Source organism: Oncorhynchus masou, unplaced genomic scaffold, assembly GCF_036934945.1.
Source record: "Oncorhynchus masou masou isolate Uvic2021 unplaced genomic scaffold, UVic_Omas_1.1 unplaced_scaffold_850, whole genome shotgun sequence".
NCBI lineage: Eukaryota > Metazoa > Chordata > Actinopteri > Salmoniformes > Salmonidae > Oncorhynchus > Oncorhynchus masou.
In genome coordinates this window covers 177,501-200,968 of record NW_027016869.1, presented here as the reverse complement: position 1 = coordinate 200,968, position 23,468 = coordinate 177,501, and the positions used below count along the sequence as shown (strand labels likewise).

Below are 23,468 nucleotides of genomic sequence, written 5' to 3'. Positions count from 1 at the left end.
CAACCACAAAACATGAGGGACAATCTTCACAACAACAACGGAAAAGATGAGGCAACAACATGTTTTCTGAAAGCATTTCCAATAATATGAAACCGAAACAGTTATTTTGTGTTAATAATACAGTTTTATCCAGCAAATAAAAAGCACTTTGGTCGTCTTCACACAGACTGAGCCACGCCAACAACTACAATGGTTTGTGTGACATTGAAACATGTAACATTGTTTCTATACACTACTTTAAAGTGCACATGTTCAGGCATTCCAAACTGCAGCGGCGAACAGCGACTGTGCGAACAGCGACCGTGCGAACAGCGACCGTGCGAACAGCGACCGTGCGAACAGCGACCGTGCGAACAGCGACCGTGCGAACAGCGACCCTGCGAACAGCGACCGTGCGAACAGCGACCGTGCGAACAGCGACCGTGCGAACAGCGACCGTGCGAACAGCGACCGTGGAACAGCGACCCTGCGAACAGCGACCCTGCGAACAGCGACCCTGCGAACAGCGACCCTGCGAACAGCGGGTGCGAACAGCGACCCTGCGAACAGCGACCGTGCGAACAGCGACCGTGCGAACAGCGACCGTGGGGGCGACCCTGCGAACAGCGACCCTGGAACAGCGACCGTGCGGTGCGACCGTGCGAACAGCGACCGTGGAACATAGCGACCCTGGAACAGCGACCCTGGAACAGCGACCGTGCGAACATGGACCGTAGCGAACAGCGAGATGGAACAGCGGGTGCGAACAGCGACCGTGGAACAGCGACCCTGCGAACAGCGACCCTGCGAACAGCGACCGTGGAACAATGCGATGGAACAGCGACCGTGCGAACAGCGACCTGGAACAGCGAATCAATGAACAGCGAGCGACCCTGCGAACAGCGAGGTGCGAACAGCGACCCTGCGAACAGCGACCCTGCGAACAGCGACCCTGGAACAGCGACCCTGCGAACAGCGATGGAACAGCGACCGTGCGAACAGCGACCGTAAAACAGCGACCCTGGAACAGCGACCGTGAGAAAGCGAGGTGGAACAGCGACCCGTGCGATCAGCGACCGTGCGAACATGCGACCCTGCGAACAGCGACCCTGGGAACAGCGGGTGGAACAGCGATTCGTGCGAACAGCGACCGTGGAACAGCGACCCTGGAACAGCGACCCTGCGAACAGCGAAATGGAACAGCGACCCTGCGAACAGCGACTCTGCGAACAGCGACCCTGCGAACAGCGACCCTGCGAACAGCGATCTGCGAACAGCGACCCTGCGAACAGCGACCCTGCGAACATGCGACCCTGCGAACAGCGACCCTGCGAACAGCGACCGTGCGAACAGCGACCGTGCGAACAGCGACCGTGCGAACAGCGACCGTGCGAACAGCGACCGTGCGAACAGCGACTCTGCGAACAGCTGACTCTGCGAACAGCGACCGTGCGAAATCCGAGTGAACAGCGACCGTGCGAACCTTGAATAGTGCGAACAGCGACCCTGCGAACAGCGACCCTGCGAACAGCGACCGTGCGAACAGCGACCGTGCGAACAGCGACCGTGCGAACAGCGACCGTGCGAACAGCGACCCTGGAACAGCGACTCAGACCTGGGACCTCTTTGTTCTAACTGTAATAGAAACACGTTGTGTGTTGAGTAAAAGAGTTGTTGCTTGAAATACAGTCTAACCATGGAAATAACTCAAATGCAGTGTGAGAAAACCATGCAACGTAAAACAGTAAACAGGGAAGGAGGGCGAGAAAACATCAACTTGTTGCCGAGGTCGTGATGACGGCTCACAGGCCTGAATAGCAGTATTTCAACCAGACTGCACACGTCACTGTGTCTGGTTTACAAAATAGGGTTGGGAGTACAGAAGCCAATACTGAAAGGTATCACCCTAAAAGGTCGCGACCCCACTCCCTCAGGGTCTCAGTATGTAAGAAACACATTTCCATTACAGACTTGTACAAGTGTGTACCAGGACAAACATAAGCACCTCCCCCCCAAATGAGCATTATACGAGTAACATAGTTAACAATGTTCAGTCACACACCGGTTCGTTTTGGCTAGCGGGCCTGGATGTCTCAATTTGACATACAGAATACTAACCCAGATATGTTGGCTAGGTTTACATATTCCCATCCACCCACTACAATACTGTACCTCCCATCCACCCAGTACTGTACAGTACATCCCTTCTAGCCAATACAATACAGTACCTCCCATCTAGCCAGTACAGTACCTCCCATCTAGTCAGTACAGTACCTCCCATCTAGCCAGTACAGTACCTCCCATCTAGCCAGTACAGTACCTACCATCTAGACAGTACAGTACCTACCATCTAGACAGTACAGTACCTACCATCTAGACAGTACAGTACCTCTTCTAGCCAATACAGTACAGTACCTTCCATCCAGCCAGTACAGTACCTCCCATCTAGCCAAATGCAGTACAGTACCTACCATCTAGCCAGTACAGTACCTCCCATCTAGCCAGTACAGTACCTCCCATCTAGCCAGTACAGTACCTCCCATCTAGCCACTACAGTACAGTACCTCCCATCTAGCCAGTACAGTACCTACCATCTAGACAGTACAGTACCTCCCTTCTAGCCAATACAATACAGTACCTCCCATCTAGACAGTACAGTACCTCCCTTCTAGCCAGTACAGTACCTACCATCTAGACAGTACAGTACCTACCATCTAGACAGTACAGTACATCCCTTCTAGCCAATACAATACAGTACCTCCCATCTAGACAGTACAGTACCTACCATCTAGACAGTACAGTATCTACCATCTAGCCAGTATAGTACCTACCATCTAGCCAGTACAGTACAGTACCTCCCATCTAGCCAGTACAGTACCTACCATCTAGCCAGTACAGTACCTCCCATCTAGCCAATAAAGTACAGTACCTCCCATCTAGCCAGTACAGTACAGTACCTCCCATCTAGCCAGTACAGTACCTCCCATCTAGCCAGTACAGTACCTACCATCTAGACAGTACAGTACCTCCCATCTAGCCAGTACAGTACCTCCCATCTAGCCAGATGGAGTACCTCCCATCTAGCCAGTACAGTACCTCCCATCTAGCCAATAAGACAGTACCTCCCATCTAGCCAATAAAGTACAGTACCTCCCATCTAGCCAATAAGATGGAGTACCTCCCATCTAGCCAGTACAGTACCTCCCATCTAGCCAGTACAGTACCTCCCATCTAGCCAGTACAGTACCTCCCATCTAGCCAGTACAGTACCTACCATCTAGCCAGTACAGTACCTCCCATCTAGCCACTACAGTACAGTACCTCCCATCTAGCCAGTACAGTACCTACCATCTAGCCAGTATAGTACCTCCCATCTAGCCAGTACAGTACCTACCATCTAGCCAGTACAGTACCTCCCATCTAGCCAGTACAGTACCTCCCATCTTGCCAGTACAGTACAGTACCTCCCATCTAGCCAGTACAGTACCTCTTCTAGCCAATAGAGTACAGGACCTCCCATCTAGCCAGTACAGTACCTCCCATCTTGCCAGTACAGTACAGTACCTCCCATCTAGCCAGTACAGTACCTCTTCTAGCCAATAGAGTACAGGACCTCCCATCTAGCCAGTACAGTACAGTACATCCCATCTAGCCAGTACAGTACCTCACCTATTTTCTCACCAATCATTTGAGTGATGTGTTGTGTTTTATCCTGCCTCTATCTCTCCACTACAGCCGTCACTTAGCTTATCATTAGAAACGCCAAACACACAGAAACATAGTTCATCTATTCTGAACTTTGGTGTACTGTTGTTGTCATCAAAAGCAACAACAAAAAAGCCTACATTGAATTGACCAGAAAGTACAACCTGTTTGTGTGTATGTAGGCTTTAAAACACATTATTATTATTATTATTACAGTCCGTCTATGATCGGAAACAACTACTCGTTGCAGTTCTCACAGTGAAATGACTGCGTTTGTGTGTCACAGTCAACAAACTGAACAGCTGCATTATAATGCACATTGTCCTTACTAGTCTGAAGGGGATGGAACTCTTTTACCTTATTAACTGAATTGTCATCTTGCTGTGTTTTGATCCCATCCCTCTGAGAACACAAAACCTGTATAGCTTAAAATAACATGTTGTAACTTTTTCAACAACAAAAAAAATAAAAAATACTGAAAGGGTAAAATAAATATATCTTGAATTGCACAAGTGAAATGTAAGCACTCCGTTATGAACTCTGAGAATGGGGCTGTTTGTCCGTCAGACCATAGATACAAGGAAGCCCAGTCAGTCCGTGAGCGAAAGGACAACAGCGCCCCTGTGTGGTGAGAGAATGTATCACATCTTCCAGAGCCAGCTGTGACCTGATCAGCTTACTGTCATGATTTGATCTTCCAGAGCTGAGGACAGAAAGGTGTGGTAAGTTCTTCCTTCATACTGATATCTACACACTCAACTCCATTTCATTTAAAATAAACTGGTGTATAAGTACTAGTACCACACACACTCCCATGTGTTTACCTTCAGGGAAGCCCAGTAGATCACTGATGACCCCAGACACAGCAGACAGAATGACCACCTGGGTGATGTTGTAGATGGAGGGTTCATCGTCAGACCATACAGCCTGAACGGTTCCAACTCCTGGGGAGTGAGAGGAGGTAGGAGGGGTGGAGATGGAGGTAGGAAGGGTGGAGATGGAGGTAGGAGGGGTGGAGATGGAGGTAGGAGGGGAGATGGAGGGGGAGGGTGGAGATGGAGGGAGGAGGTGGAGATGGAGGGGGAGATGGAGGGGGAGGGTGGAGATGGAGGTAGGAAGGGTGGAGATGGAGGGGGGAGGGTGGAGATGGAGGTGTCAGGGAGGTGGAGATGGAGGCCCTGTCTACCTGTTCTGGAGAAGGATGGGAGGGTGGAGATGGAGGGAGGGGTGGAGATGGAGGGAGGGGTGGAGATGGAGGGAGGGGAGAAATGGAGGGGGAGGGTGGAGATGGAGGGGAGGGTGGAGATGGAGGGAGGGGGAGAAATGGAGGGGGAGGGTGGAGATGGACAGGGGGAGAAATGGAGGGGGAGGGTGGAGATGGAGGGAGGGGGAGTCTACATGGAGGGTGGAGATGGAGGGGGAGGGTGGAGATGGAGGGAGGGGGAGAAATGGAAGGGGTTGGAGATGGAGAGGGTGGAAGGGGAGGGTGGAAGATGGAGGGGAGGGTGGAGATGGAGGGAGGGGGTTCTGGAGGGGGAGGGTGGAGATGGCGGGAGGGGGAGAAATGGAGGGGGGAGGGTGGAGATGGAGATGGAGGGAGGGGGAGATATTAATAATGGAGATAAGATGAGAAAGAGAGAGAGAACAAATAGAGATGGAACTTGCCGTACCTTCAATAGCTTGGTGGCTAGCTTCAGTACGTTGTTGACCAATGTCAAATCCTCCTTCTTGTTTGGTTTCTTCTCCATCTTCAGGTACAGATTAATCTGGTGAAAACAGTTAGTCAATAGAAGTTGAGCCTTAAAGGAAATATCCTCCCCAAACCACTCATTCCTTTAATTTACAGTGTTAAATAACACTACTATGTGAGAATATTATTGTGAATCAATGTTTCATTTTGGCGTTATAATAAGGTTGGTAGCAACATGGAAAATAGTTGTGGAAATCTGTTGTAGCTCAAGTTGACTACAAGATCCACAATGCAATGCTCTCTCTATGGGCTGGCTGGCTATATAGCCAGTAAACACACAATAATACCAAAGACAATATTAGCATGTAAAGTAGTCGGTTAGCTTTAAACTCGCCTACAATCTCACCATGTTTAATCTGCAGATGGAGTCTAACATTCGCAACAGCAGATATACTTTTGAGGAGATGGGAAACGTTGCCTATGCTATGTCAATGCGATGCATTCTGGGTGATTCTGGGACAAGGAGCGCTCTCCTTCAAGGAGTAAATGAGTCTACTGGGCTCCATCTCAAAACCCAGAAATTAGGTTCAGGTTCGTCAACAATAAAAAAACATTACAAATATTTCCAATATGTGAGAATTAACTTGCCATCTGTAATATTGTATACATTTGGAATCGGAAGAATAGGTACATTTCTCAAATACACAGACTTTGAGAAGGGATTCAGTGATTAGGCATGATGGAACCGCATCTCCTCATGACAACGTGAACGGATTGGTCGACGGTCTACAGGGTGGGGCGTTATAATATCTTCTATCTCTGCCATGCAATGCACCCTGGACTAAAGAGGCAGACACATATGCTTGACCCTGCATTAAATGACACATTACTCAAGGTAGAAATATAGCAAAAATATGATCAATGGCTCATTCGAGAGAAGACATCCTCCCAAGTTAAAACATAGGCCAGTATTGAAATCTGACATGTATGATAGATGTTTTCGCGATCTAAAAGTCATATTCCTATTAACTTCCTGTGTAGTGAGAGCGACTTAATCACGGTGCTCCTTTGACTGGCTTGAACGCCAATATCTCAGATACTCATGAAAACATGAAATGACCCAGGGAGACGAAAGGACATCACTCAGAGGTGCACAAAAACAATATAACATTCAAAATAGATGAACCTTTTGTCACTTGCAAGATGGAGGTGTTGCTGACCTCTGACCCTGTCTACCTGTTCTGTCAGTAAGATGGAGGTGTTGCTGACCTCTGACCCTGTCTACCTGTTCTGTCAGTAAGATGGAGGTGTTGCTGACCTCTGACCCTGTCTACCTGTTCTGTCAGTAAGATGGAGGTGCTGGTCTCTGACCCTGTCTACCTGTTCTGTCAGTAAGATGGAGGTGTTGCTGACCTCTGACCCTGTCTACCTGTTCTGTCAGTAAGATGGAGGTGTTGCTGGTCTCTGAGCCTGTCTACCTGTTCTGTCAGTAAGATGGAGGTGTTGCTGACCTCTGACCCTGTCTACCTGTTCTGTCAGTAAGATGGAGGTGTTGCTGACCTCTGACCCTGTCTACCTGTTCTGTCAGTAAGATGGAGGTGCTGGTCTCTGAGCCTGTCTACCTGTTCTGTCAGTAAGATGGAGGTGTTGCTGTACTTCTTGCTGGTCTCTGAGCCTGTCTACCTGTTCTGTCAGTAAGATGGAGGTGTTGCTGTACTTCTTGCTGGTCTCTGAGCCCAGGGTAACAAAGCGGAGCAGGAAGAGAGACAGAGAGGAACACCAGATCACCAGCTCCCAGTTATAGTGACACTCCAGGAAGGTGTGGTGGATATGGAGCAACTACAGGGAGGAGGATGGAAGAGCAACACATCTCCATCAAACAGACAGAATAACAGGTGAAACAGCATTCCCATGGACAACTGTCTCCTCATTAGAGCATAACAGACAAGGACTGGCATGATGGAACAGGCTGATAATGGTGACACAGAGGGGAGGTCACGCTGACCTGAGCACAGCAGATGAAGACTACGGAGAGGGTGAGGAGGAAGGCAGAGGACACGATCACATCCATAGACCAGAGGGGAGGTTCAGGTAGGCATGATGGACCCATCTCTCTGTAACACAGATTTTAAATACTTTAGTTGGACAAACACACTTATCCACCCACTGATGGAACAACACAACACATCTCCTCATAGATACAGAGGGGAGGTTCAGGTAGGCATGATGGAACAACACATCTCCTCATGGACACAGAGGGGAGGTTCAGGTAGGCATGATGGAACAACACATCTCATAGACACAGAGGGGAGGTTCAGGTAGGCATGATGCAACAACACATCTCCTCATAGACACAGAGGGGAGGTTCAGGTAGGCATGATGGAACAACACATCTCCTCATAGACACAGAGGGGAGGTTCAGGTAGGCATGATGGAACAACAACACATCTCATGGACACAGAGGGGAGGTTCAGGTCGGCATGATGGAACAACAACCAGTAGGAGAACACACCTTGAGATATGAGCGCAGAGAGAGCCACATCTTAATGTTCTGGACTTTCTTCAGACGGAAGTGAGGCACCTCTGACTTCCTGGCTCGCCGTGCCGACGTCAGGTGACCAAACAGCTTGGCGAATAGCAGCCTCTGTCAGGTCCAACACACACACACACACACACACACACACACACACACACTACACGTGTAAGTGATAAGACCTTTAGAAATAAAACTGAATGTCAGAATGTCTTCATGTTACAATCAATGGTCAATATTGCATCTGTAATTAAGATGAAACAACCTGGAAAACACACACACACCTGTTTGTATGTCCTCTCGGCCACGCTGAGCAGGAAGAAGAAGAGCCAGATGAGACAGACGCGCACCATGAAGCTGAGCGTTACCATGGTGATCACCATGACGTCGGAGGAGGAGCCGAACGCCACAGAGATGAGCTCATTGGCCGAGAGCTGTGTCAGCTGTTCCAGGTCCTTGTACTGAGACAGCCTGTAGGCGAAGGGCGTCAGGCCCAGAGTCACTGACACCAGGTTACCAAAGACCTGGTAGCCAATACCTGGGGTGTACAGGTTGACCTGGAGGATGGAGAGACGGGAGGGAGAGATGGAGGGAGGGAGGGGGTGGAGAGACAAGAGAGATGGAGAGACAGGAGAGGGAGGGAGGGAGAGATAGATGGATGGAGGGAGAGGGGAGGAGAGACAGGATGGATAGATGGAGGGAAAGAGACAGGAGAGAGACAGACATTATTTCTATTTTTCATGTCATTGGTTATAGAGAATGTAAAGTGATCTGAGAGAAACGTGGTATATATACATATATAAGTGCCGTCCAATATCATGGAGTCCAATCTGCATTCATTAACATTCTAGTTGAGAAAACTCTCCCAGGTGGCTGATGGAGGTGTGTTCCCGGTCTTCCATTGTGAAGCGTTACAGCCCACACCAGATGTCATCCCTGACAACAGTATCAAGGCCCTGGCTGTTACTCACCCTGTTCATGATCATACCGCTGATCTCCAGGACAGACATGTCAGCCTTCTTACAGTCGTTCCCCTCCCAGACGATGGCACTGACCCGCTCCAGACCCGGGTTGGTGCTGTGTAGCCACGTATGACCCTGTAGAGGACACAACTAGATCAACACAACAACTACCGTTACACGCTGAGGGTTTGGGGCTGATCATCCTCATCGACAAGGTCAATATGACCACGGTTACCACGGTTACGTCAGAAAACACAGTGACAACAAAAACAGAACATTCACGCGACCACCAAAACCTCTTCATTAATGTGGCAACCATTTAATTGCAAGCTTAGTCCCACACTTACCCCCTCCTTCTTTGACCTTTGATCTCTAACCCATGATAAACAGGGCGAAAGGGTCATCTCTGTTCTCCTTGGTAGCAGGGCAGACTGCAGCTCCCTCTCCCTCTGTCAAACCCTAACATCACACGTCTAACCCTAACTCCTAACCTTTGACCTCTAACCCACCTGGTGAAAGGGGTCATCTCTGTACTCCTTCTTGGTAGCAGGGCAGACTGCAGCTCCCTCGCCCTCTGTCTCGCTGGTGCACGAGGAGCGACACTCAGCACAGTGCAGGAAGTCCTCCCACAGCAGGTCCTCTGTCTCTGACTCGTGTCTGGTGCTCTCTGAGTCCTGGGTCCGCAGGCTGGAGCACCGAGAACTACAGCTGGTACCGGACTTAGGAGTCTCCTAGAGAGAGGGGGGGGGGGGGGGGGGTGGTGAGTGTGTGTGTGTGTAGGGGGGTGGAAATGTGTGTGTGTGTGATGTAGCTAAGTGTACCCACATGTTGAGAGTCTGTCTATAAACTGTATGTATGTATGTGTGTGTGTGTGTGTGTGTGTGTGTATGTACAGTTGAAAATTTACATACACCTTAGCCAAATACATTTAAACTCAGTTATTCACAATTCCTGACATTTAATCTTAGTAAAAATTCTCTGTCTTTGGTCAGTTTAGATCACCACTTTATTTTAAGAATGTGAAATGTCAGAATATCAGTAGAGAGAATGATTTATTTCAGCTTTTATTTCACATTCCCAGTGGGTCAGAAGTTTACATACACTCAATTAGTATTTGGTAGCATTGCCTTTAAATTGTTTAACTTGGGTCAAACGTTTCGGGTAGTCTTCCACAAGCTTCCCACAATAAGTTGGGTGAATTTTGGCCCATTCCTCCTGACAGAGCTGGAGTAGCTGAGTCAGGTTTGTAGGCCTCTTTGCTCGAACACGCTTTTTCTCAAAAAGTACGATCTTTGTCCCCATGTGCAGTTGCAAACCGTAGTCTGGCTTTTTTATGGCGGTTTTGGAGCAGTGGCTTCTTCCTTGCTGAGTGGCGTTTCAGGTCATGTCGATATAGGACTCGTTTTAATCTGGCTATAGATACTTTTGTACCTGTTTCCTCCAGAATCTTCACAAGGACCTTTGCTGTTGTTCTGGGATTGATTTGCACTTTTCGCACCAAAGTACGTTCATCTCTAGGAGACAGAACGCGTCTCCTTCCTGAGCGGTATGATGGCTGCGTGGTCCCATGATGTTTATACTTGCGTACTATTGTTTGTACAGATGAACGTGGTGCCTTCAGGTGTCTGTAAACGATAGTTGGAATAGTTACTTGTGTCATGCACGAAGTAGATGTTCTAACCGACTTGCCAAAACTATAGTTTGTGAACAAAAAATCTGTGGATTGGTTTAAAAATGAGTTTTAATGACCAAGTGTATGTAAACTTCCAACTTCAACTGTATGTAAGTGTATGTATGTACCCTGCGGGTGTGTGTGTGTGTGTTAGTTAGTTAAAGGGAATGGATGGACGATAAAGGGTCTGGAGACTGGCTCGACCACTCCAGGACCTTGAAATGCTTCTTACGAAGCCACTCCTTCGTTGCCCGGGCGGTGTGTTTGGGATCATTGTCATGCTGATAGACCCAGCCACGTTTCATCTTCAATGCCCTTGCTGATGGAAGGAGGTTTTCACTCAAAATCTCACAATACATGGCCCCATTCATTCTTTCCTTTACACGGACCAGTCGTCCTGGTCCCTTTGCAGAAAAACAGCCCCAAAGCATGATGTTTCCACCCCCATGCTTCACAGTAGGTATGGTGTTCTTTGGATGCAACTCAGCATTCTTTGTACTCCAAACACGACGAGTTGAGTTTTTACCAAAAAGTTATATTTTGGTTTCATCTGACCATATGACATTCTCCCAATCTTCTTCTGGATCAAATTCTCTCTAGCAAACTTCAGACGGGCCTGGACATGTACTGGCTTAAGCAGGGGGACACGTCTGGCACTGCAGAATTTGAGTCCCTGGCGGCGTAGTGTGTTACTGATGGCAGGCTTTGTTACTTTGGTCCCAGCTCTCTGCAGGTCATTCACAAGGTCCCCCCGTGTGGTTCTGGGATTTTTGGTCACCGTTCTTGTGATAATTTTGACCCCATGGGGTGAGATCTTGCGTGGAGCCCCAGATCAAGGGAGATTATCAGTGGTCTTGTATGTCTTCCATTTCCTAATAATTGCCCCCATTGTTGATTTCTTCAAACCAAGCTGCTTACCTATTGCAGATTCAGTCTTCCCAGCCTGGTGCAGGTCTACAATTTTGTTTCTGGTGTCCTTTGACAGCTCTTTGGTCTTGGCCATATTGGATAATGGGGTGTGACTGTTTGAGGTTGTGGACAGGTGTCTTTTATACTGATAACAAGTTCAAACAGGTGCCATTAATACAGGTAACGAGTGGAGGACAGAGGAGCCTCTTAAAGAAGAAGTTACAGGTCTGTGAGAGCCAGAAATCATGCTTGTTTGTAGGTGACCAAATACTTATTTTCCACCATAATTTGCAAATAAATTAATAAAAAATCCTACAATGTGATTTTCTGGATTTTTTTTCTCATTTTGTCTTTCATAGTTGAAGTGTACCTATGATGAAAATTACAGGCCTCTCTCATATTTTTAAGTGGGAGAACTTGCACAATTGGTGGCTGACTAAATACTTTTTTGCCCCACTGTATGCATGTATGTATGTATGTATGTATGTATGTATGTATGTATGTATGTATGTATGTATGTAAGTGTGTGTATGTATGATGTACAGTATGTACTGTATGTAAGTGTGTGTGTGTGTATATGATGTACAGTATGTACTGTATGTAAATGTATGTACTGTATGTGTGTGTCGTTGTGCATGTCTCTGTGTGAGTGTGACCAACCTGGGTAGTGTGGAGGTCACCCACCTCAGTGTTGATGGCGTAGTGTTTCTTGTAGTGATGTGGTTTCCTGTTGCGCAGCGTGCAGTCGCTGCTGACACGCTCTACACCCCTACGGATGGCGGTGTAGGACGCTTCAGGATCCTCCTCACTAGACGCCTCATCAGACATGTTCTCCACACCCACACCACGGCTCTGGGTCTCCTGGGAGGAAGGCAGATCGGACAGATTCCTACTGTCAGACTACAGACTAGCGAGTGTATAGTCTGTTTATACATGGTTAAACTCACCTGTTTCAGGACAGGCGTGTGTGTGTGTGTATTAGCTACCTTGTTTACCTGCTGATGGAGAGCAGTAGCAGTGTGTTGTGTGGCGGTGGTGTGTGTGTTACCCTGTTGTTTACCTCAGAAAGATGGCGCCGATAGAGATGGCAGCTTCGCTTTTAGTCCTTAGGAAACTGTGCAGTATTTCGTTTTTTTAATTGTATTATTTCTTACATTGTTAGCCTAGAAAACCTTAAGTGTTATTACATACAGCTGGGAAAAACTATTGGATATCACAGAGACGTCAACCAGAACAGCACTACGACCAGGAATACGACTTTCCCAAAGCGGATCCTTTGTCTGCACCTCCCAGGGCATTTGAACTGATTCCAGAGGCCGACCCAAAACAACGGAGAGGGTGCCGGAGCGTCTTCTAGTGAGGCTTCGGATGCACACACACCACCCAACGCTTCCGAGTACATTACTCACTAATGTCCAGTCCCTCGTTAACGAAGAAGACGAAATCAGGGCAAGAGTTGCTTTCCAAAGAGATATCCGGGATTGTAACATACTCTGTTTCAAGAAAACATGGCTAGCTGTCCGTACAGCAAACCCTATTTTCAGTGCATCGCACCGACAGAAATCAACATCTCTCTGGTAAGAAGAAGGGCGGGGGTGTATGTTTCATGATTAACGACTCATGGTGTAATTGTATCAACATACAAGAACTCAAGTCCTTTTGTTCCCCTGACTTAGAATTCCGTATTATCTCGAGAGAAAGAGAATTCTCCTCGGTTATCGTCACAGCCGTGTATATCCCCCCGCAAAGCGGATACCAAGACGGCCATCAGGGAACTTCACTGGACTTTATGCAAACTGGAAACCATATATCCTGAGGCTGCATTTACTGTAGCTGTGGATTTTAACAAGGCTAATTTGAGAACAAGGCTACCTAAACTCTATCAGCATATCAATTGCAGTACATGAGCGAGTAACACGCTCGACCATTCCTACTCTAACTTCCGCAATGCGTACAAGGCCCTGTCCTCCTTTTGGCAAATCTGACCATGACTCCATCTTGTTGTTCCCCTCCTATAGGCAGAAAGTAAAACAGGAAGTGCCCGTGCATAGGTCTAGCCAACGCTGGTCTGACCAATCGGATTCCAGCTTCAAGATTGCTTCGATCACGTGGACTGGGATATGTTCCGGGTAGCCTCAGACAATAACATTGAGGTACACTCTGACTCGGTGAGCGAGTTTATAAGGAAGTGTATAGGAGATGTTGTACCCATTGTGACTGAAACTTTCCCGAACCAGAAACCGTGGATTGATGGCAGCATTCGCTGCTGAAAGCACGTACCCCCGCATTTAATCATGGCAAGGCAACTGGAAACACGGCCAATAGAAACAGTGTAGTTCTTCCCTCCGTAAGCCAATCAAACAAGCAAAGCGTCAGTATAGAGACAAAGTGGAATCGCAATTCAACGGCTCAAACACGAGACGTATGTGGCAGGGTCTACAGACAATCATGGATTACAAAAAGAAAACCAGGCCCGTCGCGGACATCGACATCTTGCTTCCAGACAAATTAAACAACTTCTTTGCGTGCTTTGAGGACAATACAGTGCCACCGAAAATGCCACATTCTCCGTGGCCGACGTGAGTAAAACATTTAAATGTGTTAACCCTCGCAAGGTTGCCGGCCCAGGCGGCATCCCTAACCGCCACCTCAGAGCGCAGACCAGGTGGCTGGTGTGTTTACGGACATATTCAATCAATCCCTATCCCAGTCTGCTGTCCCCACATGCTTCAAGATGGCCACCATTGTTCCTGTTAGAAAGCTAAGGTAACTGAGGCTAAACGACTACCGCCCCATAGCACTCACTTCCGTCATCATGAAGTGCTTTGAGAGACTAGTCAAGGACCATATCACCTCCACCCCACCTTATACCCTAGACCCACTTCAATTTGCCTACCGCCCCAATAGGTCCACAGACAATGCAATCGCCATCACACTGCACACTGCCCTATCCCATCTGGACAAGAGGAACACCTATGTAGGAATGCTGTTTATTGACTACAGCTCAGCATTCAACACCATAGTACCCTCCAAACTCATCCTTAAGCTTGAGACCCTGGGTCTCGACCCCGCCCTGTGCAACTGGGTACTGGACTTCCTGACTGGCCGCTGCCAGGTGGTGAAGGTAGGGAACAACATTTCCACTCCGCTGATCCTCAACACTGGGGCCCCACAAAGGTGCGTTCTGAGCCCTCTCCTGTACTCCCTGTTCACCCAGGACTGCAAGGCCATGCACGCCTCCAACTCAATCATCAAGTTTGCAGACGACACTACAGTGGTAGGCTTGATTACCAACAACGACGAGATGGCCTACAAGGAGGAGGTGAGGGCCCTCGGAGTGTGGTGTCAGGAAAATAACCTCTCTCTCAATGTCAGCAAAACAAAAGAGATGATCGTGGACTTCAGGAAACAGCAAAGGGAACACCCCCCGATCCACGTCGACAGGACAGCAGTGGAGAAGGTGGAAAGTCTGGAATGGCAACTGCACCGCCCCCAAACGCAGGGCTCTCCAGAGGGTAGTGAGGTCTGCACAACGCATCACCGGGGGCAAACTACCTGCCCCCCAGGACACCTACACCACCCCATTTCACAGGAAGGCAAAAAAGATGATCAAGGACAACAACCACCCGAGCCACTGCCTGTTCACCCCGCTACCATCCAGAAAGTGAGGTCAGTACAGGTGCATCAAAGCTGGGACAGAGAGATTGAAAAACAGCTTCTATCTCAAGGCCATCAGACTGTTAAATAGCCATCACTAGCACAGAGAGGCTGCTGCCTACATACAGACTTGAAATCATTGGCCACTTTAATAAACGGAACACTTGTCACTTTAATAATGCCACTTTAAGAATGTTTACATATCTCACATTACTCATCTCATATGTATATACTGTATACTGTATTCTTCACTAATATTTTCTTTACTATCTATTGCATCTTAGACGTTCGTTCTGTCACTGCTCATCCATATATTTTATATTTATATACTATTATCTCATTCCTTTACTAGATTGTGTGTATTAGGTTTTGTTGTGGAATCTGTTAGATATTAGGTTTTGTTGTGGAATTGTTAGATATTAGGTTTTGTTGTGGAATCTATTAGATATTAGGTTTTGTTGTGGAATTGTTAGATATTACCTGTTAGATACTGCTGCACTGTCAGATCTAGAAGCACAACCATTTCGCTACACTCACAATAACATCTGCTAACCAAGTGTATGTGATTTATCTTGGTGACGGGGGGAAGTAGCAGTGTGTTGTGTGGTGGTGGTGTGTGTATAAATGTGTCTGTTACCTTGGTGACGGGGGGAAGCAGCAGTGTGTTGCGTGGTGGTGTGTGTGTGTATAAATGTGTCTGTTACCTTGGTGACGGGGGGAAGTAGCAGTGTGTTGCGTGGTGGTGTGTGTGTATAAATGTGTCTGTTACCTTGTTGTTTACCTTGGTGACAGGGGGAAGCAGCAGTGTGTTGCGTGGTGGTGTGTGTGTGTATAAATGTGTCTGTTACCTTGGTGACGGGGGAAGTAGCAGTGTGTTGCGTGGTGGTGTGTGTGTATAAATGTGTCTGTTACCTTGTTAGTGTTACCTTGGTGACAAATGGGGGAAGCAGCAGTGTGTTGCGTGGTGGTGTGTGTGTGTATAAATGTGTCTGTTACCTTGGTGACGGGGGAAGTAGCAGTGTGTCTGTTACCTTGCGTGGTGTTGTGTGGTGTGTGTGTGTATAAATGTGTCTGTTACCTTGGTGATGGGGGGGAAGTAGCAGTGTGTTGCGTGGTGGTGGTGTGTGTATAAATGTGTCTGTTACCTTGGTGATGGGGGGGGCAGTAGCAGTGTGTTGTGTGGTGGTGTGTGTGTGTATAAATGTGTCTGTTACCTTGGTGACGGGGGGCAGTAGCAGTGTGTTGCGTGGTGGTGTGTGTGTGTATAAATGTGTCTGTTACCTTGGTGATGGGGGGGGCAGTAGCAGTGTGTTGCGTGGTGGTGTGTGTGTGTATAAATGTGTCTGTTACCTTGGTGACGGGGGGGCAGTAGCAGTGTGTTGCGTGGTGGTGTGTGTGTGTGTATAAATGTGTCTGTTACCTTGGTGACGGGGGAAGCAGTAGCAGTGTGTTGCGTGGTGGTATGTGTGTTGTGTCTGTTACCTTGGTGACGGGGGAAGCAGCAGTGTGTTGTGTGGTGTGTGTATAAATGTGTCTGTTACCTTGGTGATGGGGGGAAGTAGCAGTGTGTTGCGTGGTGGTGTGTGTGTGTATAAATGTGTCTGTTACCTTGGTGACGGGGGGAAGTAGCAGTGTGTTGCGTGGTGGTGTGTGTGTGTATAAATGTGTCTGTTACCTTGGTGACGGGGGGAAGTAGCAGTGTGTTGCGTGGTGGTGTGTGTGTGTGTGTGTATAAATGTGTCTGTTACCTTGTTGTTTACCTTGGTGACAGGTGGAAGTAGCAGTGTGTTGAGAGGAGGGGGTGCGGCCCAACACGTCTCGTCTGACCTCAGCAGCAGGTCACAGTGGTGAGACCCTCCATCATGGAGCTGTAGCCCCTCCTCACTACTCTTACAGGTTATCCTCCCATCCAGAGACACATAGCCATTATCAGTCTCTGTGGACTTGTCTATGGACAGCTTGGACTTCTTCGACCTGAGGGGAGAGATGGAGGGGGAGGTTAAAGGGGGAGGCGGTAGAGGTGAAGAGACAGGACAGGCAGACAGTCCCAAGTCCATCCAGCATGCAGAAATCACAACAAGACAGAATCACTTGGATCAAGTTGGTACTAATTGAAGCCATGGCATGGGAGCAGAGAAACGTTCTAAATGGGATGGGTTACTGGTGCTACTAAGCAGAATTCAAATCGAGTTTATTTGAATAGGATTTGGGATGACTGTCAGTGACCATTAGATTTCTGGTGTGAAAAGGTTGGATTTTTAATACCGTTTCTAGATTGAAAGACTCAAAAACGTCCCCAGGGATCCCTTTTAACAACTACAAAGCATTTACTGATGTTTATGCTTCGACATCTTTTGCTCCGTGCTTCTCTTGGCCATAGCTTGAATAGTTGAACGAGCCGTAACATTGGCAACAACAAAAAAAAAAAGCTGCAAAATCCCTTTTTCCACACACAGAAAAATGATAACAAAGATGGAAGACAGACCTCTCCTTTCACATACTTTGTCCCGCTGAGAAACCCGTGGAGACAAGTTAATAATCAAACTCACGTGGAAAAGCATTTGAATATGTATCTCCTCTGTGTGCCCAGTTAAAATAACACAGTTTAATAACTTCTCATCTCAGCCAAATAATTATCTTACCAGATAATGTTTATCATATAGTGGGAAGAATGATTTTCAAAAACATATATTTACTATGTACACTACCGTTCAAAAGTTTGAGGTCACTTAAGAAATGTCCTTGTTATTGAAAGAAAAGCACTTTTTTTTTTTGTCCATTAAAATATCATCAAATTGATCAGAAATACAGTGTAGACATTGTTAATGTTGTAAATGACTATTGTAGCTGGAAACGGCTGATTTTTAATGGAATATCTACAGAGGCGTACAGAAGCCCATTATCAGCAACCATAACTCCTGTGTTCCTGTAGGGTTGAAGTTGATTTTGTGGGTCTTAATTGATTATGTTGTTGTTATTACATTAGAGTGTCTAGTTCGAGAAACAGACGTCTCACAAGTCCTCGACTATGAGCTTCATTAAATAGTACCCGCAAAACACCAGCCTCAACGTCAACAGTGAAGAGGCGACTCCGTGATGCTGGCCTTCTAGGCAGAGTTCCTCTGTCCAGTCTCAACGTCAACAGTGAAGAGGCGACTCCGGGATGCTGGCCTTCTAGGCAGAGTTCCTCTGTCCAGTCTCAACGTCAACAGTGAAGAGGCGACTCCGGGATGCTGGCCTTCTAGGCAGAGTTCCTCTGTCCAGTGTCTGTGTTCTTTTGCCCATCTTAATATTTTATTTTTATTGGCCAGTCTGAGATATGGCTTTTTCTTTGCAACTCTGCCTAGAAGGCCAGCATCCCGGAGACACCTCTTCACTGTTGACGTTGAGACTGGTGTTTTGCGGGTACTATTTAATGTAGCTGCCAGATGAGGACTTGTGACGCATCTCTTTCTCAAACTAGACACTAATGTACTTGTCCTCTTGCTCAGTTGTGCACTGGGGCCTCCCACTCCTCTTTCTATTCTGGTTAGGGCCAGTTTGCACTGTTCTGTGAAGTTCACAGCATTTGTACGAGATCTTCAGTTTCTTGGCAATTTCCCGCACGGAAAAGCCTTCTTTTCTCAGAACAAGAATAGACTGACAAGATTCAGAAGAAAGTTATTTGTTTCTGGCCATTTAGAGCCTGTAAACCCACAAATGCTGATGCTCCAGATACTCAACTAGTCTAAAGAAGTCCAGTTTTATTGCTTCTTTAATCAGACAACCGTTTTCAGCTGTGCTAACATAAATGCAAATAGGTTTTCTAATGATCAATTAGCCTTTTAAAATGATAAACTTGGATTAGCAAACATAACATGCCATTGGAACACAGGAGTGATGGTTGCTGATAATAGACCTCTGTACGCCTATGTAGATATTCCATAAAAAATTAGCCGTTTCCAGCTACAATAGTCTTTTACAACATTAACAATGTCTAAACTGTATTTCTGATCAATTTGCAAAAAAAAGTGCTTTTCTTTCAAAAACAAGGACATTTCTAAGTGACCCCAAACTTTTGAACGGTAGTGTACAGGACTCCGTTCTCTCATACAATAGAAAGGGATATTTATTATTGATCAGAATCAGAATCCGGGTGGAATCCAAGGGATGTTGCAGCTATACCAGAGAGTGAGAGAGAGAGAGGGTTCTTTAGTAACCTCACGGGAGGGAAAAATACACACCGCGCTTTACAGATATCATGCCAGAAATCTCTGAAGAGAGCGATGCACAGGCTGTAAGGTGAGCCGGTGGCGGCACCGTGGCAGTGTGGGCCGCCCTCCCGGGTGTTATCAGTGGTGCTAGAGCCATCTCCTTCCCTATGTACATCCAAGTGAGCGGCCTTCCTTAGACGCCTTTGCTCCAGATCAATAAGAAAGAGTACTTAGAGAGAGAGAGAGGTCCAGACACAAATCACTGTTGTTGTGATTGAAGAAAATAAATCATTAAAATAATACCCTATTTCATTTATTTATTTTTAAAATCACAAGAAGGAAGATAGAAAATGAATGAAAACGGTTGGTTCACTGACAGCGGTGTCTACTACATCAGGTATGGTTGGTTCACTGGCAGAGGTGTCTACTACATCAGGTATGGTTGTTTCACTGGCAGAGGTGTCTACTACATCAGGTATGGTTGGTTCACTGGCAGAGGTGTCTACTACATCAGGTATGGTTGGTTCACTGGCAGAGGTGTCTACTACATCAGGTATGGTTGTTTCACTGGCAGAGGTGTCTACTACATCAGGTATGGTTGGTTCACTGGCAGAGGTGTCTACTACATCAGGAATGGTTGGTTCACTAACAGAGGTGTCTACTACATCAGGTATGGTTGGTTCACTAACAGAGGTGTCTACTACATCAGGTATGGTTGGTTCACTGACAGAGGTGTCTATACATCAGGTATGGTTGGTTCACTGGCAGAGGTGTCTACTACATCAGGTATGGTTGGTTCATTGGCAGAGTGTCTACTACATCAGGTATGGTTGGTTGACTAACAGAGGTGTCTACTACATCAGGTATGGTTGGTTCACTGACAGAGGTGTCTACTACATCAGGTATGGTTGGTTCACTGGCAGAGGTGTCTATACATCAGGTATGGTTGGTTCACTGTGTCTATACATCAGGTATGGTTGGTTCACTGGCAGAGGTGTCTACTACATCAGGTATGGTTGGTTCACTGGCAGAGGTGTCTACTACATCAGGTATGGTTGGTTCACTGGCAGAGGTGTCTACTACATCAGGTATGGTTGGTTCACTGGCAGAGGTGTCTACTACATCAGGTATGGTTGTTTCACTGGCAGAGGTGTCTACTACATCAGGTATGGTTCACTGGCAGAGGTGTCTACTACATCAGGTATGGTTGGTTCACTGGCAGAGGTGTCTACTACATCAGGTATGGTTGGTTCACTAACAGAGGTGTCTACTACATCAGGTATGGTGTTCACTGACAGAGGTGTCTACTATCAGGTATGGTTGGTTCACTGGCAGAGGTGTCTACTACATCAGGTATGGTTGTTTCACTGGCAGAGGTGTCTACTACATCAGGTATGGTTGTTTCACTGGCAGATGTCTATACATCAGGTATGGTTGGTTCACTGGCAGAGGTGTCTACTACATTATGGTTGGTTCACTGGCAGAGGTGTCTACTCACTGGCAGAGGTGTCTACTACATCAGGTATGGTTGGTTCACTGACAGATGTGTCTATACATCAGGTATGGTTGGTTCACTGGCGAAGGTGTCTGGTTCACTAATATTGATAGTAATGCGCAGAGGTGTCTACAATACATCAGGTATGGTTGGTTCATTGGCAGAGTTCTACTACATCAGGTACTAACAGAGGTGTCTACTACATCAGGTATGGTTGGTTCACTGACAGAGGTGTCTACTACATCAGGTATGGTTGGTTCACTGGCAGAGGTGTCTATACATCAGGTATGGTTGGTTCACTGGCAGAGGTGTCTACATCAGGTATGGTTGGTTCACTGGCAGAGGTGTCTACTACATCAGGTCTGGCAGAGTGTCTATGGTATGGTTGGTTCACTGGCAGAGGTGTCTACTACATCAGGTATGGTTGGTTCACTGGCAGAGGTGTCTACTACATCAGGTATGGTTGGTTCACTGGCAGAGGTGTCTACTACATCAGGTATGGTTGGTTCACTGGCAGAGGTGTCTACTACATCAGGTATGGTTGGTTCACTGGCAGAGGTGTCTACTACATCAGGTATGGTCAGGAATGATCGAAGCAAAACATTGACTAATATCCAGCTGTCAGAGAGACTAATATTGATAGTAATGCGGTAGTTTGGACTGTGTTCTCACAATAAACAATAACTGGAGATATGATTAGTATTGGATTTACTGGGATTAGACTTGGAGAGCCATCATCATCATCATCATCATCAATGACAACGTGAAGATAGAGAGATCTGCTTGAATGGTTCATCTACTCCTACAAGAAGAGGACGGTATCAACTGTCTGACTGACAGCTCAGCTAACAGCCCGTTTACATCAGGCTGTTTGGACACGTTTCCCGAGGTGAGAGTCTCCAGTCACCACGTTTTACACAATGTGTGTATATATATAATATTATAGCAGATCCACTCAGACACTGACGAGGTCAACCATGTGGTGTGGACGAGGAGGAGTTCATTCAGGTCAGTTAGGGTCATGGAGGGGTGACTTTTGGTTTAGAGAGAGAAAACACAGATTTGAGGTCAAATGGAGGAGGGGAAAGGAAGGAGAAAGTCATCTGGTGGTTGATTCCTGACCACATCTAGAGTCTGAGTGAGTGAACACCACTGTACTGTGAGATGAGGACGAACAGTAACATCTGAGTGAGTGAACACCACTGTACTGTGAGATGAGGACGAACAGTAACATCTGAGTGAGTGAACACCACTGTACTGTGAGATGAGGACGAACAGTAACATCTGAGTGAGTGAACACCACTGTACTGTGAGATGAGGACGAACAGTAACATCTAGAGTCTGTACTGTGAGATGAGGACACCGCTGTACTGTGAGATGAGGACGAACAGTAACATCTGAGTGAGTGAACACCACTGTACTGTGAGATGAGGACGAACAGTAACATCTGAGTGAGTGAACACCACTGTACTGTGAGATGAGGACAACAGTAACATCTGAGTGAGTGAACACCACTGTACTGTGAGATGAGGACGAACAGTAACATCTGAGTGAGTGAACACCACTGTACTGTGAGATGAGGACGAACAGTAACATCTGAGTGAGTGAACACCACTGTACTGTGAGATGAGGACGAACAGTAACATCTGAGTGAGTGAGTGAACACCACTGTACTGTGAGTGAGTGAACACCACTGTACAGATAACATCTAGAGTCTGAGTGAGTGAACACCGCTGTACTGTGAGATGAGGACGAACAGTAACATCTAGAGTCTGAGTGAGTGAACACCACTGTACTGTGAGATGAGGACGAACAATAACATCTGAGTGAGTGAACACCACTGTACTGTGAGATGAGGACGAACAGTAACATCTGAGTGAGTGAACACCACTGTACTGTGAGATGAGGACGAACAGTAACATCTGAGTGAGTGAACACCACTGTACTGTGAGATGAGGACTAATATCTGAGTGAGTGAACACCACTGTACTGTGAGATGAGGACGAACAGTAATATCTGAGTGAGTCTGTACTGTGAGATGAGGACGAACAGTAATATCTGGATCTGAGTGAGTGAACACCACTGTACTGTGAGATGAGGACGAACAGTAACATCTGAGTCTGAGTGAGTGAGATGACACCACTGTACTGTGAGATGAGGACGAACAGTAACATCTGAGTGAGTGAACACCACTGTACTGTGAGATGAGGACGAACAGTAACATCTGAGTGAGTGAACACCACTGTACTGTGAGATGAGGACGAACAGTAACATCTGAGTCTGAGTGAACACCGCTGTACTGTGAGATGAGGACGAACAGTAACATCTGAGTCTGAGTGAGTGAACACCACTGTACTGTGAGATGAGGACGAACAATAACATCTAGAGTCTGAGTGAGTGAACACCTAACATCTGTACTGTGAGATGAGGACGAACAGTAACATCTAGAGTCTGAGTGAACACCACTGTACTGTGAGATGAGGACGAACAGTAACATCTGAGTGAGTGAACACCGCTGTACTGTGAGATGAGGACGAACAGTAACATCTGAGTGAGTGAACACCACTGTACTGTGAGATGAGGACGAACAGTAACATCTGAGTGAGTGAACACCACTGTACTGTGAGATGAGGACGAACAGTAACATCTGAGTGAGTGAACACCACTGTACTG

General features: G+C 47.0%; 1 long non-coding RNA gene and 1 pseudogene across 2 annotated transcripts; both read right to left on the bottom strand.

The window, feature by feature from the left end:
• Positions 1-1,182: 1,182 nt before the first annotated feature.
• On the bottom strand, positions 1,183-4,383 carry LOC135539293 (uncharacterized). 2 transcript variants are annotated; one of them, XR_010455597.1, is made up of 3 exons: positions 3,102-4,383; positions 1,589-3,028; positions 1,183-1,246 (listed from the first exon to the last, which is right to left on the bottom strand). It is a non-coding gene; the product is annotated as an uncharacterized LOC135539293 (long non-coding RNA). The 2 variants fall into 2 exon arrangements; XR_010455598.1 differs by lacking the exon at positions 1,183-1,246 and having other exon boundaries at positions 1,461-2,230; positions 2,277-3,028.
• Positions 4,384-4,478: 95 nt separating this feature from the next.
• LOC135539292 (protein PHTF2-like) overlaps positions 4,479-23,468 on the bottom strand; it is a 131,259-nt pseudogene continuing 112,269 nt past the window's right edge.